Source organism: Sus scrofa, chromosome 5, assembly GCF_054392235.1.
Source record: "Sus scrofa isolate SSC_HxYL_T2T_F1_AM1 chromosome 5, Sscrofa_HxYL_maternal_Yorkshire_Landrace_v2.0, whole genome shotgun sequence".
Taxonomy (NCBI): Eukaryota; Metazoa; Chordata; class Mammalia; order Artiodactyla; family Suidae; genus Sus; species Sus scrofa.
In genome coordinates this window covers 98,545,644-98,568,334 of record NC_139387.1, presented here as the reverse complement: position 1 = coordinate 98,568,334, position 22,691 = coordinate 98,545,644, and the positions used below count along the sequence as shown (strand labels likewise).

Genomic DNA, 22,691 nt, shown 5'->3' with positions numbered 1-22,691 from the left:
ACATAGTTTCAAACGATGCAATGGACAAGGGCTTAATCTCTAGAATATACAAGCAACTTCTACATCTCAATAGCAAAAAAACCAATCAATCAATGGAAAAATGGGCAAAAGACCTGAATAGACTGTTCTCCAAGGAAGATGTACAGATGGCCAACAAGCACATGAAAAAATGCTCAACATCTCTGATTATAAGAGAAATGCAAATCAAAACGACCATGAGATACCACCTCACACCAGTCAGAATGGCCATCATTAATAAGGCCACAAATAACAAATGCTGGAGGGGGTGTGAAGAAAAGGGAACCCTCCTACACTGCTGGTGGGAATGTAAACTGGTACAGCCACTATGGAGAACAGCATGGAGGTACTTTAGAAAACTATGCATAGAACTACCACATGACCCAGCAATCCCACTCTTGGGCATATATCCAGACAAAACTTTCCTTGAAAAAGACACATGCACCCACATGTTCATTGCAGCACTATTCACAATAGCCAAGACATGGAAACAACCCAAATGTCCATTGACAGATGATTGGATTAGGAAGATGTAGTAATATATACACAATGGAATACTACTCAGCCGTAAAAAAGAATGACATAATGCCATTTACAGCAACATGAGTGAAATAAGTCAGAAAGAGAAAGACAAATACCATATGCTATCACTTATAACTGGAATATAATATACAGCACAAATGAACATTTCCACAAAAAAAAAAAAAAAAATCATGGACTTGATTTGTAGCTGCCCCCAGGGGGAGAGGGAGGGAGTGGGAGGGATCAGGAGCTTGGGGTTAATGGATGCAACTTGGAATGGATTTACAATGAGATCCTGCTGAGTAACATTGAGAACTATGTTTAGATGCTTATATCGCAACAGAACAAAGGGTGGGGAAAAAAATGTATACATATAAGTGTGACTTGGTCCCCATGCTGTACAGCGGAAAAAAAATAAATTGAAAAAAAAAAAAAGAAAAGAAAGAAAAGGATAAGCATTGGAGATAACAGATATAGAAATAGAGCCCCTACAGGCTCCCAAAAGCATCTACCTGCTCTAAAATACACACTCTATTCTGCAAGTATAAGTTTATGTTTTTGTCTAACACCACCTGGAACATGTTTGACTATTAATAAAAAAGCAAAAAGATTAACTGAAAACAACCGAACAGGCCCTCGCTTTGAAATATGGACTATATGTAGTTTACTAAACAACCTTTTAAATATGCATATTTAGCTGATAGAAAAATTACATATTTTTGGTTTTGGTTTTGACTTCCAGTTTGTCCTTGAGATAAAAATAAGTAAGAGAAACTGTATTTCTGGCCCTACTAAAATCTACTCCTTTTATATTTGGAGGCTTCCAATCTCCTCTGTATCTGTTTTTATTTTTTCTTCTTAGCTTATGATTTAAAATGGTCATTTTTTTTATAGTAGTTGCCATTTTTTTAAAAAAAAAATCAAGTCTGGATAATTCTTATCACTTTGAGTATTGTGCAGAGGTTGAACTAAATCCACATCTTTATCAAGTATATAACCTGTGATTTTTTTTTCCATTCCTATGATCTCTGATAAATCATGAATTTCCCTTGGTATGGCTTCTCTCTATCTGCATGTATTTCTTGTGATTATGATTTTTTTATTTCCAAGTGTGGCAGAGACATCTTAGGTAACCCCCTATGATCCGCCGCTTCACGTGACTCCCCTTGGTAGAGGAGAAACCTGTGACTTGCTTCTATTGAGGAGAATACAGCAAAGGTGATGGGACGTCACTCCCGTGATTGTTCTGTTATGTGCAACTCAGGCTGGACAGAGATTCCCCTGACTCCCTAGAATAAGCCAGCAGCCATAGTGTGAACTGTCCAGGGGAGGTCCACTCGGCAAGGAACTGCGGGTGGCCTCTCGCACCTCAGAGTGCCCTCGAGAAGGCTTCTGGAAGCCAGGAAGAAACCAGCGCCCTCAGCCACACCCCCACTAGGAAATGAATTCTTTTTAACCAGAGTGAGCTTGGAAGTAGATCTTCCTTGGTCAAGCATCCAGGCAGGCTTGTGGGGCCCTGATACGAGGAACCAATTAAAACGTGCCTGGACTCTTGACCCACAGAAACTCTGAAATGAAAGATGCATAATGTTGGAAGCCATTAAGTTTTAAGTAATTTGTCATGAAGCAATAGAAAACAAATACACAAAGCTCTCTGTGTTTTTTTATTGAGTATATCTCTTTTTGTATACACACCACTGGCTGTTTTTAGATACAATCTGATAGTCTCTGTCATTAAGGAGTTATTTGAAAACTTTAAAATGTTTATATCTATAGGAAATTATTTCTGTATTTTAAATTATTCATTTATGGCACTTTTGTTATATAAAATTATTTCTGTTTTACATTTTTGCATGGTACTTCTTGTTTCTTTTTTCTCACTTCTTATTTTTTTATTAGCCAGTTTGAACACCCTTTTGTTTGCTTAAAAATGACATATTCTGTTTTTGGTTTTTTAATGGTTGCTCTTAATATCTACACTTAAAATTATTTAACCCTATTTATTTCTTAAACCTGCTAATATCTATGTTTGTCCCTAACAAGGCATGTATTTTAGCATACTGCAGTATAAATTCAGTCTCCCCTCTACTGTTTTATTGCTGTTACCTAGAATTTTAATCAACAATGTACCATCTCAGCTTTACATCTCAGTTTCTAGAATATATCCTGGACTGTTGCCTTAGTGAGCATTTTCCTAGAAAGCACCTTGATTTGGGTCTTTGGCAAAGCCTACGAGGTCTGATATACCTCAGAATATTTTAATTGTGTCTTCACTTGGAATGAAAGGAAATTTTTGGTGGTAACAAGTTTGGTTCCTTGTTTCTTTTCCTTTAAAATGTAAACTGTTGTTCTATTATTGTCTTGTTTCATTGCTGTGGTGGACAAAACAGATCAACTCTATTATTCTTTCACAAGTAGAAATTATTCTGCTTTTCCTCTCTGAAATCTGATAGATTTTCTTTGGACTTGGATGTTCTCTAACATTACTCTCATGTATCTAGATTTAGGGTTTGTTTTTTTTTTTTTTTTTTTTCGTCTATTTGCCTTTTCTTGAGCTGCTCCCATGGCATATGGAGGTTCCCAGGCTAGGGGTCCAACGGGAGCTGTAGCCACCGGCCTACCAGAGCCACAGCAACACGGAATCCGAGCCGCGTCTGGAACCTACACCACAGCTCACGGCAGCTCCAGATCCTTAACCCACTGAGCAAGGCCAGGGATCGAACCTGCAACTTCATGATTCCCTGTCGGATTGGTTAACCACTGAGCCGTGACAGGAACTCCTAGATTTAGGTTTTGTCCTTTGTCCTTTTAAGCACTGCAGAAACTCTTTCAATTAACATTTTTTGTCCCATTAATTCTGAATTTATCTCCAGTACTTCCAAATATTTCCTTCTCTTCATTTTAATTTTTCTCTCCTTCGATTCCTACTATTCTAATGTTTGTACTGCTGTTCCTTTTCAAGAAATGCCTTAGCTGTCAGTGCTCCGTTCCTGCTGTCCTCCAGTTTTCCAGCTCGCTATTTCCTTCTCCTGTTAGGTTCACCGTCTTCTTAAAGTCTCATTACTGGTTTCTCTATTTCAACTACTATAGTGTCCATACCTAACATTTTCACTTGCTTTTTAATGGTTTTTAAAATTTTTTGGATACTGCTTGTATCATCCCTTATATTCTTTAATATATCTGTCATAATTATTTTCAGTTATTGGTCCATCTATTTCAATAGCTCTGTTTCAGAAAGTATGCTAATTCTACTTTGGATAGTAGAGAAGTGTATGTTGTTCAATTTTCTTTCTATTGTGCTTCTTTTATAATAATATTATTCCTCCAAACTCAATTTATCTTGTCTTACGACTTCACACCTAGCTTTCCTTTTTGGATCCTGACTATTGGGGAGGGGGCCTAAGCCTACTGAAAGACTAGTCTGTGATGGTGTCAGTAAGTTTAGAAAGATGAAGAAGGATGTAGCTTACTGCAGGGAGCTCCTAGCACCACAGACCTGCTCCCCCAGGGCTATCCTCTTTCTGCAGCTTTAACTTTGAAGACTTTAGGAGAAGTAGTATGGAGAGATGAAACTTCTCTAAGTTATGACCCATCACCTTGAGAGGTTTTGAAGGCAGAGAGAATAAGGGAAAATGCTCAGGGAAGTTTTAAAATTTGAAATATTTTTTGGCCACTCACATGACATGGGGATATTCCCAGGCCAGGGATCAAATCTGAGCCACAGAAGTGACAATGCCAAATACCCTACCAGGGAACTGCAGCCCATCAGTTCATTTCCATAGAAAGGCTTTGCAATGCCCATATACTCTCTTGTGGACACCAGTAGCAGCAGAGTGGTCCCTGGGGATCTAGGATTATGATGTAGTCAATGACCATGCGAGGCATCTTGTACCAGACCCACCAAGAAACAGTAGCAGAATTTGAAGCAGATTTGTCTGTGGCCTGCAGCTACCTTCTCCTCCTCCACTTTCACCACTATCCCTCATCCTCTGACTATACCTTCAGAAAGCACAGCTCAAATAGCTTTCAGAGCTAGCTCACCATTTTTATTGCATTCTTTTTTCACTAAACAGTCTCAGGTCTGTTCTTACACCATCTCTGAGCTTCAGCAGAGATATGACTCTTTTTATCAGGAAAGTAAATTCTTCTAGGTTCAGTAAAACTGAAAAAGTTCTATCAAACTCGAATATTTTAGGTATCAAATATCAAGCCCTTTTGGTAGCTATAGCCACATGGGACACCATTATTTAATTAGTTAATTCATTTGTGAAATTATTTAATTAAACCAATCATTTATATCCACTCCCAGTAACCTATATGAGAACCAGGAGATCCTGGAAAATGGTGACATGATTCACACATGTCAAAAAACATTCATTTGACAATTGTCGTGTGCCCATCTCTGGGTTACGGAAATAAAAGTAAGTATTTGTCTTCAAGGGGATTTTTCACTAAAAGAATTGTAAGTGAGATAAACAGAGTCTCAAATAATGAAATGCGTCCAAAGGGCTTCTGCACAGTCCTCATAGAACTTAGAGAAGGGAGTTCCTAACTTAACAGGGAAGGTACAAAGATTTTGCAGATAATGTGGCACAACATCCAGATCAAGGTGTTCTGGACTCTCAAGAAACTTGGTACCAAGGTCTGCCCTGAACTACTCCAAAATCTCTGCATAGGACCCTTCCTGCCTTTGCAGAAAAACAGAATCAGAAGAATCTGACCTGTTACTGCCTGAGCCTAGTTAGTCATCTGCTAAGCCAGTTTGGCATGTGCTGGTTCTAGAGTCTTAGAAGTGTGGTTATGTGGTAAGCCAGCCCCTACCCATCCAGATGTGGGTGGACTTGCGTATATACCAAAGGGTGAGCACCTGTGCTCTCAAAACACCTACATCTGGTCATATGGATACTCCAGATAAGGATGTGAAAATCATCAGAAGTTTCCTACCTTTTTGTTACTATTTAATATTTACTATATCCTTTATCTAGAACACTGAATAAATCAGTTCAGCGAACAGAGTCAGAAGTCACAGCTCTGGAACCTCCAGCGTGTGCTTTAATATCAGATCTACAGGAGTTGCACTACAGTGTAGCAAGGTTACCTCACATCTCTCATCCCTTGCTCTGATTCTCTATGAAAAGATTTTGCAAACGAATTGCGCCTATTATTTATTTAACGAAAGTGTGTTTGATATCACTGTTTCCTAAGTACTAGGCTAGATGCTAGAAATATAGACGTAACCAACACAAAGGTTCTCTTCTTCATGGAATGTACAGTGTTACAGTACAGACAGGCTTTGAGCAAGTAATTATAAATGGGATGAATGCTGTAAAAGGGAAGTGCAGAGTACTGCGGAAAGGGTTTTTTGAAAGGTGGCTGCCTCTGAAGAACCAATGTGAGAAAATGAGATTTCACATTAGAATCAATACGGCTAGAATCGTATGCTTCATATTTAAGAGACTGCATTGTGACCAGAATACCCAGGAGGAGTCTAGAAAGCCACAGGATAAACACAATGCATATTTCTGGGGCTTGCGTTTCACTCAAAGATTTGGGAAAACAAACGTATTTTATATTAAAACAAATATAGATATATTATGGATTGACTGTATGCATGTTAAAGATAAAAGATGAAACTTCAAAGAAATTTCACACTTGCTGTGATTCCCTTTGAACTATACCCCCTGACTCCCTAGGGGTGTATATTCATTCTCCTCTGCCTTTAGGGATACTTTTTTTTTTTTTTAATTGTTTAGCAAGTAGTAGAAAGAGCACGGAGTCAAACACGTGTGAATTTGGGGCCTGGCACCATTAAGAATGGCTGGGCAGCCTTCACTAAGCTAAGTGGTGTCTGTGACTCAGTTTCCTTGGGGATAACATAGAGATAATGTCTCCCTCTCCGCCTTGCTGTGAAGACTTAATCAGACAGCAGATGGAAATTTTTCAGGGCCCTGTTTGCTACAAAATAGGCACTCGATAAATATTACTTACTTCTTCCCAATATCCGTGAAAGAGTTTCTTAACATCCTCATTGCTTAAACTCAACACAGAATCACAGAAGGAACAACCAAAGAAAGCAGGTTTCAGAAAGCCCTGTGTTATGTTCCCATCTGTTTATCCATTAGCATAATAGCTACTGTATTAACAGCTAACAAATGTGAGTGTGTGTGTGTGGTGAATCTGAAACGCTTGTAAACTGTAAGGAAACAAAACAAACAACTGTACTCATTTTCCATAAGTTGAAATATTTTTACTCGGTTGCTATTTTTAACCATTTTGTATTGATTATGATGAAACCCCCCCCCAAAAAGAAAAACAGAACTGTATTCACTCCTCTTCTGAATGATGTACAGAATGAAAGAATGTAAAAGCTCTTGGTAAACTCTAAATGAGTATATAGTTGTCAGTGTAAATTATGATTATGATCAAAAGTATATGCTAATAAAGAGCTCTGTGGGTTTCAATACTAGGTATTCCTAAATCCAGGCAGTGACATGTTTATTTTTTTTCTTAAACTTAGTTTTGACTGAATTTTGCTCTCTGCTTCAGTGTCCTAAGTTTCAATAAGAAGGCAAACTGAAACGTTTAGGGAAATTAGCTATGGATGAGAGAGGAAAGTCTGATCATATCTTGTTATTTTTCAAATAAGAAGACAGATATAAGATTCATTTAAAATTTTCCCAAAAATTTTCATATCTAAAGTAGAATTGAATGTCTCAGTGTTGCAGCAGAATAATTAGTTTCCACTGGCTTTATCTGATGGAATGAAGGAAAAATAAAACATATACATATCAGGTTCGTGTTTGTTCTCCAATCTCTATTTGTTACTGAAAATGTATTATTTTATAATGAAAGCGCTGTGACATGGACTGAGTTGTTGAGTAAAGGACTACTTGTCAGAATCTGCAGTGGAGCAAATCGGAGAAGGTTCATGAGGAATGTGGTAGGTTTAAGCCATTACCAGTGGTGAAGATGAGCTTGGTCACACAGGGCTCATCACCTGCATTCAAGAAGATCCAGGGAGGTGACTTCCAGTGTAATTGAACATGACTGCCTTCAAAGCTCTAAAAGATACAGAGAGAGTCTTCAGTTTCCCACAGTCCTCAAGCTTGGAATCGTAGTACCACAGTCTTTCCAGTTTCAGAAGAACCAAGAATTCTGATTGCCCTGAGGCAAGATAGTAAATAACTATGTTTGAATGATTATAAATGGATAGTCATCCCTTGTTTCCTTAAGGTCTTTGATAGTGGCTCTCTTACCTTGTTCACTTGCAGGACTGAATAACTCTAACAGCTAGATGTGGGGAAGGAGTCATTGCCCACTTACCATATGGGCAATCATAGCAGATGCATGGACTTCTGACCCTGACCTAGCCAATGTTCAGGCATTCCCACCAGCATTTCCCTTATTACAGTGCCAGCCTCTCTGCTGAGGCTTTTCTTCTGTCCGCGCCTCATGGGAAGATGTCATCTTAATCTGACCACGCTTCCCACCAACTTCAGTGTTTGCAGTGGATCATGCATTCCTACGGCAAAGATCTGGCTCCTCCCCAACCTGGAAAGCTTCCCACTGAGGCCTCAGACCCATGGAGCAAGGCAGAGCGTCTTTCATTGAAAGCGAAGAGAAAAAAGCGCTGCACTTAAGCTTCCATAGCTGTTTTCTCCATCATTTGTGCTACGGGTTTATTTGCACCCGCAAACACTCCACAAAGTTGGTACTGAATAAACAGGTATTGATATTAATGGTGATCCAGGTTTCTTACGCATTTGCCTTTAAATGCAGGTTTCCACCAGAATTGGAATTTGGGGTGTCTCTGGTATGCCATATCACCCTCTCCATTTTGAGGCCCCCACTTTCTTTACCAGCCTAGTACTTCCCAGTAACGGTTATTGTGAAGAGAACAAAGATCACTTGTTTTCTCACAACCATATGAATAGATCAATTAAAGCCCAGGATTTTGATCACAGATATTCATTAGAATGGTGAATTAAATTAAAGCCTGTCTGAGATTTTAATTTAGCCTTGGATAAATCCAAAAGCTGTAACAGGATCCTTCCTCTGCATAACATGTTCTATATTCTTGTAGTAACAACTAATGACTTCTTTCCTGAATGCCCAGTCTCCAGGCTCTGAAATTCTCCAGAAGTAATTGGCATCTGCCTCCATTTTTGATTGCACTTGCTATGTGTCCCCGATGAAGGCGTCTCCTTTTCACTTACATTTTCTTCTCATTTATTTTCTCATTTAGAAAAAGCCTCTGGAGAGCAGCACAACTGAAATTACGTCCAGTTAATTTACAGTTCTCATGTTGATCTTCTTCTGCATAGACAGTAATAAATCTTCAAGTCTTTGTCCTTGTGTAGTTTATTTCTGAGGTATGTGGAAAGTTGACTTCTTTTTAAGGTGAATTAGGACTGGATTGATATAGTTTAATTTGAGCATCAATCCAACTGTCTCCATACTGTAGATAAACTTTTGAGAGAAGTGAACCTAGAAATTATGCCAAGTCCTGGGTGTAACCAGATAGGGTTTAAGAAAGATAATTTTACAGCCCTGAAATTTCAGTGATGACACCAGTCATCTTGCAAGGCAGTTGTGCAAATTGCCTGGTATGATATATTTAACTTGCTCATTAATTAATTAATTCTTTCATTTATTCAACAAATCTTATTTAACCTCCTACTAAGCAGCAATCCTCATGCTAGGCTCTGCGAACACAGAAGTAAATACAATGGACAGATCTTGCCTCATAAAGATTATATTTTATTGAGAAAAGAAACATATGTAAATACATATAAATAGGATAATTTCAGATACTGATAGGTTGTGTGATGTAAATAAAACAGGGTAAAGGAAAGAGGGTGATGATAGCTAATTAAATTAGAGTGGCTTAAGAAGGCATCTTTGAGTAGGTAATATTTGGATAGAGATGTGCACGAAGGAAGGAAGCTGGTCAGGCAGTGGGCTGGCAGAATTGCTTCCTGGGCAGAAAGAAAAGCTAGTGAATGGCTTAAGAGAAAGAGCTTGGCACGTTGCAAGATTACCTGCCTGGAGCAGGATAGACAAGACAATGAGCAGCAAGAGACAATCTGGGAGATGTGAGCAGTGACCAGATAGTGAAGGGTAATAAGAAATTTGGATTTCATTCTGATTGCAATAGAAAACCATTGGAGGATTTCAGTCAGGGGAGTAATAAGATTTAAATAGCAAGGTCCTATTTTCTGCTCTTTTAGAATTTTTGTAGAATGGGAGAGGGGAAACAGGGAAACAAAGTAGGATTGCCCAGGGACTCGAATGTATGGCCATGAAGGCAGTGAGACATGGTGTGATTTGGAATATATTTTGGAGGGAGAGATAATAGGATGTTCTGATAAATTGGATATTGAGAAACTGTGCTGAAGAAAAGAATTCTGGATGTGCTGTTGGTTTTTGAACTGCAAAACTAATTGGATGAATGGTGATGCAGATAATGGCTACGTGGAATACTGGGGAAGAAGTAGGTTGGGAGGGTGGTGGGAGTGGAGGGAAGTGAACAAATGGAGTGAACAATTAAGACTTTTTAGTCCCCTGGTAGTCTTGTGGTTAGGACTCCATGCTTTCACCACTGTGGCCTGGGTCCGGTCTCTGGTCTGGGAACTGAGATCCCACAACAAGCCACTGCATACCACCACCACCAAAAAAAAAAAAAAAAAAAAAAAGAAACAGCAAAACTTTTTTGGACACCTTTTAATCACCCAAGTATAGATACCTATGTGAATCTAGAGGTCAAGGTAAGAAATCAGAGTTGGAAATATAATAAATATTCATTGAAAAGATATATATGTATATATATAATATAATAAATATATATAATATTAAATCCAGCCAGCCAGCTGTCTGTAATATTTCCTAAATATTTACCTTCTTACCACCTAGTTATTTCTTATCATAGTCAATAAATATGAATAAAATCTAATCATAAAATTGTATGAAATACAGATTCTACCATGTTCTTTTTTTTTTTCACATGTAATCATTTATTCTGCCTTACAAAATATGAAGCCAGCAGTGTAGGGTGTAAATTTTTCTAAATAGTTCCAAGAGAATCCATATATGAACAACAACTGAGAAACAGCCATGATCTGAACTTCATTTAAAAACAAAAATGTGAAGAATATATACGGTTAGTCGTCTTATCATTAGCTTAAATTTGTTTCTTTCTGTCAGGATTTCCTTATTTTTTAGGATTAAACTTTCGACTTTTTTTTTTTTCAATTTATTTTTTATTGTTATTTCCCCCAACACACTTCTTTTTTTGCCCACTGTACAGCATGGGGATCCAGTTACACATACATGTATACATAATTTTTTCTCCCATTGTCGTGGTGCGTTGTAAACTTGGAGACTTGCTTTAGAAATAGGAGAGCAAAATTAAAAAATAGCTGTCATTTACAGTAAGAAAAGCCTGCTTAAAAACCTAAAGATGATTTGCCATCAGATTCACATTATAGATATTCATATACAGAGAGAGAGATTGAGAAAATTGATGGTACTACACAGTAGACACATGGCACTTTGCTTTGAAATACCTTTTATTTCTGAGGCTGGGAATGAGCAAGTGTGAAATGACTGAGAAATAACCAGAAGGCTACAACCACAAAAAGAATAATAGGTTTCTCTACTGATAAGCTGGGGAGATTTTTGTTAATATGTAGTCATCGGTGGAATTTTATTCATTTACAAAATTTCAGGCTTCTTGGATTGAGAGAATATAATACTTGCTAATCATTTGAACCATAAGATAACATTTTAATGAGGATTACATGATTCCACTGGAAGGGAAAATGTTCTAAATCCTTCCACTCGAAATTGACGGCTTGTATTTAAAACTGTCTGACACATTCTAAAGTCTGAATATGGATTCAACACTGGGCAAGCAAAGCCAGGTCCTGTTTTGTCAGAATTCTTGTCTTCCAGAGCTGCATTGTTTGATGTTAGAGATGGAGATTTTTGTCGTAGTTCCCCTTCTTCATGCGAGGGCAAGAGAGTCTCACTCATTGGAAGTAATGGAATCCGAAAGAATCTTTCACACTTTGTTCCCAGCCTGAGCCCAGTGGGCAAAAGTTGTTCCCATGCTGCCTGCACAGAGTTTCCCAGGCTGCCTATCAGACTGTGAAAGCTTTTCCGGACGAGAGAGCAGGAGTGAAGAGCATCGCAGGATAAGCACTCCTAGGACAGGTTACTTCAAGGGCAAAAATGTAGACCAGCATATAGCTGCAGCAAAGAACAAAGTGCGGTTAGAAGAAGCCATAGTCAAAGCAAAGGCAGTGAATATGAAAAACAAGAGGCTGCTCAGAGGCAGGAAATGGCAAAATTTAAGAGCTCAGGCTTTAGGACCAGAGTGCCTCCCTCTCTCCCAGTTCTGCCACTGAGTTGCTGTGTGACCTTGGGCAGGTGGCTTAACACCTCTGTATCTTGAGTCCCTGACATTACAATGAGAGTAATAGCAGCACCTACCTCATAAGCTACTGTCAGGTTTAAATGAGTTAGCATGGTAAATAGATTTAAAATAGTACCAGGGAGTTTCCGTTGTGGCTCAGTAGGTTACGAACCTGACACAGTGTCTGTGAGCATGTGGGTTCAATCCCTGACCTTGCCTGCTGGGTTAAGGACCCTGCCTTGCAGCAAGCTGCAGTGTAGGTCACAGATGTGGCCCAGGATCTGGCATTGCCATGGCTGTGGCGTAGGCCTGCAGCTGCAATACTGACTCAGCCCCTGGTCAGAGAACTTCCGTATGCTTCAGGTGTGGCCATAAAAAGAAAAAAAAAAGAAAATAGTACCAGCCAAGTAATAAGACCTTATGTAGCTTTCATTTTCAAAACTTAGGAGAGCTTAAAAATGGGTTTAAAAATTATGTGAGTTGAAGTTTGAAGGGATGTTCACAATTAGTCTTTGTCCTTAGCCAAGGACACTCAGTCGGAAAACACACACACGGAGTCTATCCAGCTATGGGGCATGGGTGAGGTAGGGTATGGAATACACTTAAGGAGTAGCCTGGTGTGTTTCAACCTAAAAATAATAACCAGAGATTAAAGAATTCTGTTATGACTCCAGAGGAAAAATAAAAAGTAGAAAATTCTCCAGGGCATGTTATTGATATTTTATGAGAATTTGATAAGGCGAAACATTGGAGAGTGAATACTAAATTTGTGCAGGGTAATAAAGACATAAGAAGGTAATAAGAATCTTGGACCCTGCACCGTAAGTTGCTCTAAGAGGCTTAGTAATTACTTAAATGAAAGGATATTGCCATTTCCATAATCACAATTCACATCTAGGGTTCACTTAGGGTCGATAATGTTACTGATGCCATTCCATCTTCTGTAGCATGAGAAACTTTTAACATGAAGCAGCTTACAGCAGTTTCCTACGTCTTGTTCCTTTTACCATCATCAGTGAGATATTTTAGTCTTGTGTTTATAGCATTTTAAATACGAGAGCCTTCTCACAAAAGTTTTGTGGTCTAAATATAACATCAAAAATACAAATGAGTCACAAATTTTAATGAAAACAAGGTTGGACCTACGATGATGATATTTTCATTATCATACTACTGAAGAGATTCATTTTCATCATTTTGTCATCAGCAGGTGAATCTGGCAAATTTATACTAAGTATACCAAGCTATACTAACACTAAAATATTCCTTTATGCTTGAAATTGTCCTAAATAATCTCCACACAAATTACATGACAAGGTCATTATTCTCATGAGTTAATATATTGATAATCCATGCACAATACCTTTCATAAGAATAAGTTATGTAACAACAACATAATTTCCCCCAGTAATTGTGTCTGGGTACCTAAGACCACCTGAGGTTTGATGCTTCCTTATAAAGACTCATAGGACCCAACGTGGCAAAGATTTATTAAAGTGAAAGGACAGAAAGCAAAACTCAGTAAAAGGAAAAGGCACATGAGGTGGAAGGTTAGAGGAAACTAGACTCAGACCACTAAGAGTCTTATTCCAGTGGAGTCATACAGAACACAAATGCTTAATTTCTTTATCCAAAGAGTTGTGGCTACACGTGTAAAATGTTCACTACTAGGGAAGCCTGCTAGACACTCGGTGCCTGGAGTTTTACTGGGGACTGGTCACATGGGCTCCCTCTGCATAGCATGCACTCAAATTTCAGACTCTCAAAAGGAAAGCAGGAGTTCAGCAGAAACTGTATCTTTTATACAAACAGTCTAGGCACAGGGAGCCTCTCTTATCATTTAGGGAAAGTTTTACATTAGTGTAGCAAGCGATTTGCCAGTCAAGCTGCTAGACATCAGTCAAGGAACCACTTTGCAAGTAGAGCTTTCTAAGGATAGCAGTCTCAGGCTCTCTTCTGCACATATACCAAACTTTCAGACCCGTTTTTAAAACTAAGGAGAAAGGGAGTTTAGCTTTCTGGACAACACTGACTTTGACTTGCCTAATGAAACTGTCAGAAACGGTAGCATGGCTCCATAATATAGGTCACTGCCAACTGACAAAGTGTATATGCTCTGCTAACACATTTTATCACTGCCACCTAATCATTGCCTTCCCATTTTTTTTCCCCACTCTTAAGGTCCCATTACCCACGTGACCCATTTTAAGGAAAAGAATCTTATGTATCACTTAGAAAGATCAGAATCCTATCTACCAAAATTATGTCTGTCTAATTCTCCTAAAGGGCATCTTCACAAATAGCAAAATGAAGAGGCAAACTTCTATGTCAGAGATTCAGGAAGCTTGAATAAATGACAGTCAATTCTTGTTTTTCTTCAAAATCCTAAGGTCCAAACTGGGAGGCAAGAAATACAGAAGTCATTTTTGACACTCCCCCTTCTTATCATTTATATTATCAGTTTTTAAACTTTGTCGATGTTAGTCCCTGAAACATTTTCCAAATTGTCTGCTGCTCTCCAGTCTACTCTAACTCCTCTCCAAAGGACTCCTGTTGCATTGTGCTGTTCTGATACAGGCTCCTCACCTGTGTGCTCCCTTTCGGTCCTGCCCTGGCCATTGCCTACCTTATGGTCAGTGTGATCTCTGCAAAGGTGATCATCTCCGATTACCCTTCAGTGTCTCTCCACATATTGATAACAAAACACCCAAAGCATCATCAGGTTCTGCATTATCTGGCCCAGGCCAACTTTAGTAGCCTGACTTCCTGCCTAATGTCCCTTGCTTTCTGAGTTGCAGCTATAGAAGCTCTATACAACCGAGGACTATCTTCAGCTCCTCTGCCACATCTTCCTTCTTTAAATAGTTGATTTCTGCTCATATTTCTAGTCTTGATTTATAATATCACCTCTTTCCTATCCGCCCTTTTCCCCCAAAGCACAGTCATGAACGCAGACGCACATGCATTCTTGGTTGTATTCCTCTGCTGGAGTATCCTTTATCATCTTGTAATTCTCCTTCACAGATAGATCAGAATCATACTTGATTATCTACATAATGACGTGTACATCGCATATCTCTTCTTCTAGAATATAAGCTCCCCAGTGAAGGCAGGGGTTCCTTTTCTCTTGTTTATTGCCCTGTCCCCAGTGTCTGTCACAATGCCTTAGACTTACTAAATGCTGAGTAAATATAGATTGAATGAATGAATCCATCAATATCTCTTGATATCCTGTGCTTTACAGTTCTTAACATGGCCCTGAGCATCATCAAAACAGACCTGACAAATATATAAGCAGATTGGTTGCTATATACGTGGGTACAATCTCATGAGATTTAAAGTTTCTACTCAGAATGCAGTATTTTCTATTTGTTGCTGTTATTGTGTCAGTTTTGTGTTTTAGTGTTTATAAAGAAAGACTTCTCAGAGACACCTAAAAGAGATGATGGAATATAATGATGAGAGAAAAAAGGGAGGAAGCACTATTTTCATCACCTAAGTTCTGCTAGGTGCAAATCCTAAAATATGTGTTTTTCCACATTTTCTACCAAATGTTTAGATGAGTTTTATCTTTCTTCCTCAATGAGCCACTTTTGCCACCTGAACCAAACACCTAATATGCACCTGTGGATCCTTCTTTGTTCCCATCTCAAAGGACATAAAAGGCACAGTTATTTCCTTCGATTTTCAATCACAATCTTATTTCATTTAGTATTTACTCATAGATGTTGAACTTTGAATGTTGCCTTTGTTTTCCTGTCTGTATCATCTTCATGCTTATTTATTTCAAGGACTAAGGCATTTAGAAATTCTCTTCCTATTGTCTTGGATAGAGTTGGATTAGAAAATTCTGAGTTTAGTCTTCATACAAGTGTAATTCATAAGTCATAATATTACTAAGTATAAAGCAACAAGTTTTCATAGGTGTTGAAATTAAAAGAGTGTATTAGTGTTCTCTAGAAAAACACAAACAGGATATATATATATATATATATATATATATATATATATCCATATCTACATAGGTAGATTTAAAGAATTTTATTATAAGAAATTGACACACGTAATTATGGAGGCTGAGAAGCCCCCACAATCTTCAGTGGGCAAGCTGAAAACCTAAGAGTGCTGGGTATGTCCTTCCAGTCAGAGGGCAGGAAAAGACCAACGTCCCAGCTCAAAGATGGTTAGGCTGAGCGAGAGCTAATTCTTCTTTACTCTGCTTTTTGTTCTGTTCAAGCCCTCAATAGTGTCCACCCACACAGCAGAGGGCAGTCTTCCTTAGTCTACTAATTAAAATGCTAATTTAATCCAGAGACATCCTCACAGGCACACCCAGAAATAATGTTTGACTAACTACCTGGGTACCCTGTGGCTTGGTCAAGTTGAAACGTAAAATTAGCCATCACAACTGGCATCTTCCTAGATGTTCTACTTGGAAAAATATCAAGTTACTCCCCACTTCCTTTCCCTTTTTGCCAAATAAAAAGCACATAGTTAGTTTTTTCAACTATGTAACACAGCATTGGATGTGCTCCTGAAAATTTAACGTACCTATTACCCAAACCACACTCCCCAGGACTTTTTTTTAACTGACTTGTATGAAACTCAACCATAGTGTCTTCCTTATGCAGCATTTTGAAAGATTTCTCTCAAGGCTTTAGTTTTCATTTCATGTGTATGACAATTAGCTCAACACCATGGCCACTTGTTTTTCATGGTTGGAAACCTTTTGATATGTTAAGCGATGACTGACCTATTTCCTAACTCTAATAACACTGGTTATTATGAGGTGATGGGTAGAAATTATTCACTGATCACAGCATAGCAAAAGCTAGACATAAACATCTATAGTTATTCTCCTCTCTCAATTATTTTGTACTTTATTGCTATTCTTGAGCCTGACAAGTTACTCAGAGCATGAATTGCATCATTGGCAGTCATTACTATAAAGCAGTGCAGTTATATTGAAAATACCTCTAAATATTTGAATAGTAAAGAACTTGGACTAACCCAAAGAGGTCTAATATTTGTCCCCAGCTCTTGGGAGGCAGTTTCTAAATCCTTGAAATTTCCTGTGTGATTGACGTGTCTTTATTATTCATGCTTGGTCTCTCTGATCACACCTAATAGTTTATGCTAATGAGGTAACTCACCATGAAGCACTCTGGACAGCTGACATCAGCCTGACTTCTGGGTAAAGGGAGGCTCATGGCAAAACCAGATCCTTAACCCAATGAGCAAGGGCAGGGATCGAACCTGCGTCCTCATGGATCCTAGTCAGATTCGGTTTCTCTGAGCCATGACTGGAACTCCTCTTATTCATTCTCTATACTCCACATTTAGCGCACTTTTTTTAAAAGACCTTTTCCATTTCACCCAGTTTAAAGCAGTGCCCTGCTGACTTCATAACAGCAAGTCCTGACTAGACATTCATATGCACTATTCTTCCATAAATTCATAACAGTTTATATACACTTTTCTGTTTGTATTTGTTGAGCAACTTCTCTCCCTACTAGAATAATAAAATTAGTGTGATAGGATTAGAATTTATATCTTTTGTTTACAACTATCTCTAACACTTAGCTCATTGACTGATACAGTGAATAATACTAATTAAATGAATGAATACCAATTATGAATGTGTACTGAGCTAATAATTCCATATGAAGAAGGAAAGGAAAGCTCTCAGAGGCTGTCAGTGCAAAGACTCAAACACATAAGGAAGATTCTTACTAAATCTGAACTGATAAGATAGACAATCATGGATACCTCTCTGCTGTGGGCCCCTTACTGGTTTCAGTATAACTTAATCAAGGTATGTTTGTTTGTTTGTTTGTTTTTGTAAATATCGCATTTTTCAGGACTGCAGATATGAGTTCATGTTAATTGGTCTGACTGCAAATTTTTAAGTGCATTATGTTATTTTTATAGTGTACTATCCAAAGAAGAGTGTCTGTTAGGCAGAAATCAAGTAAATTTAATTAATCTCACTAAACAAATTCAGATGATCCAGAAAAAGCCATATTTTGAAAGAGGTTTCATTTATGCAGAATAAGCAAATTGCTCTATCAGTGTCCACTAATTTTAGAAATAGAAGAAAAATAAAAGACCCCATGAGTGTCTATCAAGTTAGATTTTTTTAACCATGTTTTTCAAAAGAAATAGGCTGAAGGTGTGAAATAAATTTGATCCTCTTATTTTTTTTTGAATAACTATATACCTATTGTCATGAACCCACATTAATTTTGACCAACTTTGGTGAACAGCCAATAGTGGTTGGGACTAATGGGGCCCTACCTTCTGTAATTAGGGATGCCATCTAACTCTGTTACTGCCTTAGATTAGTTCTTAACTGAAATTGCTTATATGTGATGGCTACTGTTAATGGAAAAGGATATTAAATATGGATTTTATCTTTCATAGTCTAGCTCACTGGGCATCTTGGACTTAATACTCCCCATCTGTGACCCTTTACAATACATTAAGCACACCTTTTCAGCAGCAGCCCTATTACAGTTAATCATGCTGAGGAAGAGATAGCACTAAACACATTAGCAAGACACTGACATTAAGCAAATGCTAGTCAGATGTGTCAGGGAACAAAGAGCTAAATCTAGACTATTTTCAGTGGACTTTGAGCTCTTAAGTCAATGGTATCTGAATCTTTCCATCCATCAGTATGAGGACTGGTGGTCTCAAATTACAGCGATATGTGGCCTCATGTTTTGTTAGTAAAACTATAATGGTCAACTCAACTACTTGTTTAGGAAATTTCAATGCAAAATTTTCTGTTCATTTCTCTGTAATGTGAGTATCCCTTCAATAACAAGCATTGTGCAGTAAGTACATGGAATTGCAGGACATAAAACAAGGTTTTAAATTCTTCAGGAAAAAAATAAGTCAAATATTAAGTACAGTGATAATATTATCAACATACAGGATGCACTATAATCATACTCTTAATTTTTAGAAACTCCATTTCCTTCTGTAAAATTAGATAAATGGTATAGCCTTATGTATGAAAAATATAAATGTTGTTGGGAAATATTAAGTGTCTGGGAAGAATATGTTTCTGAGAGCCCAGAAATAGAAAATGAGACAAAGTTACTATATAAGAACCAGGAAACTGGGACAGGCGTCTGTCATGGATAATATTTAAGTTGAATCATTCCTGCTTAGCATTATACAATTAAATGATTTACGGCCCCAAGGGTGGGACTGACCAGTGAGCCGGCCTTATATTGAGGTTAGCCTGAGGTTCAGAAGGAAATTTGTTAACAAAGAGCAAACGTTCCAGTGGTTCCATGTGGGACATAAGCCAGCGTATAGAGGGCAAGTTGACTTAAGAAGATTGTAGATTTGGTACAATTTAGGAAGAAAATATTATTGAAAAGATTTTAACCTATCTCTGTGTAGCTTACAGCTTCATCAGTTCCCTACATTTTGTTAGTAAACTGTGATAGTCTATTCCATAGAGTAACTTTAGTTCTTCTTTGGAAATCCTTTGTTGTATTTATAGGGTCCTAAACTTTAAAAATGCATTCCATCTTTGGCTTTGTATATTTAAAACCTTAATATTTGTATAACCTTTCCTTTAAAATCCTACTCGTGGTAATTATTTTTTATTCATAAATTATTAGCTAATGCATATATAGGATTTATCATGAGTTAGCCAAGGTCTGCATACTTTATATACATCTAAAACCTTAACTAGCAATTGAAGTTCTCCTAGCAACCCTATGAAGTTACCGTAATTAATTTCACAGGTAAAGAAATTGAGACATGGAAAGTTCTAGCAGCTTACCTAAGGTCACATAACTCTTGGCACCCGAGAATGTGAATCCAGAGGTTATGGTTTCTGGGGACTATGCACTTAGCCATTAGAGAAAGCTGCTTCTCAGGAACACCAGTAACTAAAATGATGAAACCATCTTAGATACAATGACCAGTACTTATTTAAGAAGGTTATGGCATATTTACATAACAGATTACACAAAAAAACTATTATTTTATGCTGTGAAACATGTTCATAGTATACTGGTTAACCAGAAAAGTGACTTTATTCATGGAGTATAGATGCCATGGAGCAGAATCCCTAGCTAACCAGCAAAGAACTTGTAGTCTGAATGAGAAACAAATCTGGAAGTTCCTGTTGTGGCTGAGTAGGTTAAGAATCTGACTAGTATCCAGGAGGATGCAGGTTCGAGCCCTGGCCTCGCTCAGTGGGTTAAGGATCTAGCATTGCCACAAGGCGTAGCATAGGTTGCAGATGCAGCTTGGATCTGGTGTTGCTGTGGCTGTGGCATAGGCTGGCAGCTGCAGCTCTGACTTGACCCCTAGTCTGGGAACTTCCATATGCCGCAGGTGTGGCCCCATAAAAAGGGGGAAAAAAGAAATAAATCTGTGTTGCTTTATTCCATTGAGACTGTGGGACTCTTGTTACTGCATCATAACATAGCCCATCCCAGCCAATATAATCAGTACTCAGCATATGCTCTCAATTCAAAACAGAATCTGGAGAAATAACCTCAGAATAGTGGTGAAGGTAGACTCTGTGCCCCCAGGTGGATTATACTGGAAGAGAAAAGAATGCAGAAGCCCTTTAATTCAGTTGTCATGACCTTTGCAATTAGACACTTCCACTTTTAAACACCATTTATTTATTTTTTTGGTCACACCTGAAGCATATAGAGGTTCCCAGGCCAGGGACTGAACCCCACCACAGCAGCAACCCAAGTTGCTGCAGCAGCAATGCCAGAATTTTAACCCACTGCATCACAAGGGAACTCCTAAACACCATCTTTTAACTGTATTGATGCATCAACCTCAGTCTTCTTGTTTGAAAATGTGAATAATTTACTGTGAGAATTCAATGAAACAAAAAATGTAAGGCCCTTGGCACAGAGTGTAGCACGCAATAACTCAAAATAGCAGTTTTTAGCATTCTTGGGGTACCATCTTAGAAATGATAGAGCAACAAGTTGGAGCTAACATTGCCTTGAAAGGAGACCAGATTTCTTTTATCAGACAAGGACTCACTTGTTTTCCTTTATTTTAGCTACTTTTAGATTCTGGCAGAAAAGATGAGAGGAGAGGCTGGCTCTCATTATTTAAGGTAAAGCAACCGCGGTCTTTCACATAATCTACACTCCACAAATAAACCAAAGTTCCTTCGATAAAGTTAGGTGTCAGTAAACCAGAACTCAGTTCTCTTTGTTAAATATTCACATCACGAGGCATTTTTATTTGGCATCTAATCTCATCCGTTCCGAAGATCACAATAATGTGCCTGAAAAGAGAGCAGGGTCGTCCCTAAGGCGTTGCAGGGAAATCCTGAGAAGTATTTCCAGTCTGTGGACCTTCACCCTGATGACCACAGATGGTTTCGGTCGTCGGAAAAAGAACTAATGTTGACAAAGAACCTGCCTTCTTTGATTGAACTCTCCCATATTATGTGTGTATCAGAGAGATTAAGTTTAATCTGAAAAATACTGAATTTCTTGGATCCCTGTTGCTTTTATTACTCCTTACAGCTGAAACCAAACAGAACAACCTCTGCTACCCAAAAGGATGGGGAAGTCCAAGGAGGGGTACACGTTGTGTAACAAAGATAACATGATTGGAAATAAATGGGACCCAATGTTAATGAGATAATGTTAGCTGCCATAGTATTAGAATATACTCCTACAAAAGTTTATAGGCTTAACATGAACTCCTAATAATCTAATAAATAAGTCTTTAAAGCCTATATGGCAAGGAACAGAATGCAATTGGGAAATTCTTCTTTTACCTAGATTTATATTAGCACCTTACCTCATGAAATATTTTGAGTGTTCAGTTCTCACTAAATATTAATGAGTAGAATATTTCTATCTTACAATTTTAGAGGTAAATTTGCTCTAGAAGTATTTAGGCAGATCCCATACACATTTAAGAGAATGAGATCAATATCTATACATTCCCATCTACTAAAAAAATGCTTCTTACTCCTCGAGGGATCTTTCATAACTGTTGTTTTAAGCTTAGTAGCTCGAGACTGTATAAAACGAAATTAACCCTGTCACTAGAAATGTAAAGAGATCATGTCTTTACTTGTTTATTTATAAAGCAAACCCAGATATTTCTAGAGGTTTTTTTTTTTTAGTTCATAAGTTAAAAAATTGTTGACAAAATAAATTTAAAACGTATTAAAATTATTGTGTAAGATAACATAACATGGTTGCTTTCACTATATTTTTACCCCGAAGTTGAATCCAATTTGTATATATAATTGCGATTGAGTATAAGCCTAATTCTTATTTATTGCAAAAAATAGTTTTCATAAGCAGCATTATTTAGATTTTTATTAGCAAATCAAAAAGGAGATTCTTCTCTACTGTGTACAATTTTGAATAATCCAATATTGCTCTCTGTCCAGTGAATTCTAAGCTTTGCTATTTGAAATACTTGATCTCCAAAGAAGTACAGATTCCTTGAAGAAGAGATCTATTAAAATATTGTGATATTGCACAATTATCATCACTTTTGTCATCCATGCTATAGGGTATGGGGGTAGATTCTACCCTCTGGGGTTTGTTCCTCAAATTGATCACCCTGGTAGGTAGATAGATCGATTGATCAATCACTTGGCTCTAATTTTAATATTTCACGTCTCTGTTATTATTCTATTGAAATTATATTTTTAGAAAGGAGAAAAAATAAAAATAAATTAATCTCAAATATTATTTTTGTATCC

At 37.8% G+C, this 22,691-nt stretch overlaps 1 long non-coding RNA gene across 6 annotated transcripts in view; it reads left to right on the top strand.

The window, feature by feature from the left end:
- The window catches only part of LOC146403579 (uncharacterized), a 408,191-nt gene that overhangs the window by 117,593 nt on the left and 267,907 nt on the right, over positions 1-22,691 (top strand). The window contains exon 5 of one of the 6 annotated variants that reach the window (XR_014804476.1): positions 5,526-6,853. The exons of the other annotated variants lie outside the window; for them this stretch is intronic. This is a non-coding gene — a long non-coding RNA (uncharacterized LOC146403579). Of the gene's footprint in view, positions 1-5,525; positions 6,854-22,691 lie in introns of those variants that run through there. 6 annotated transcript variants of the gene reach the window in all.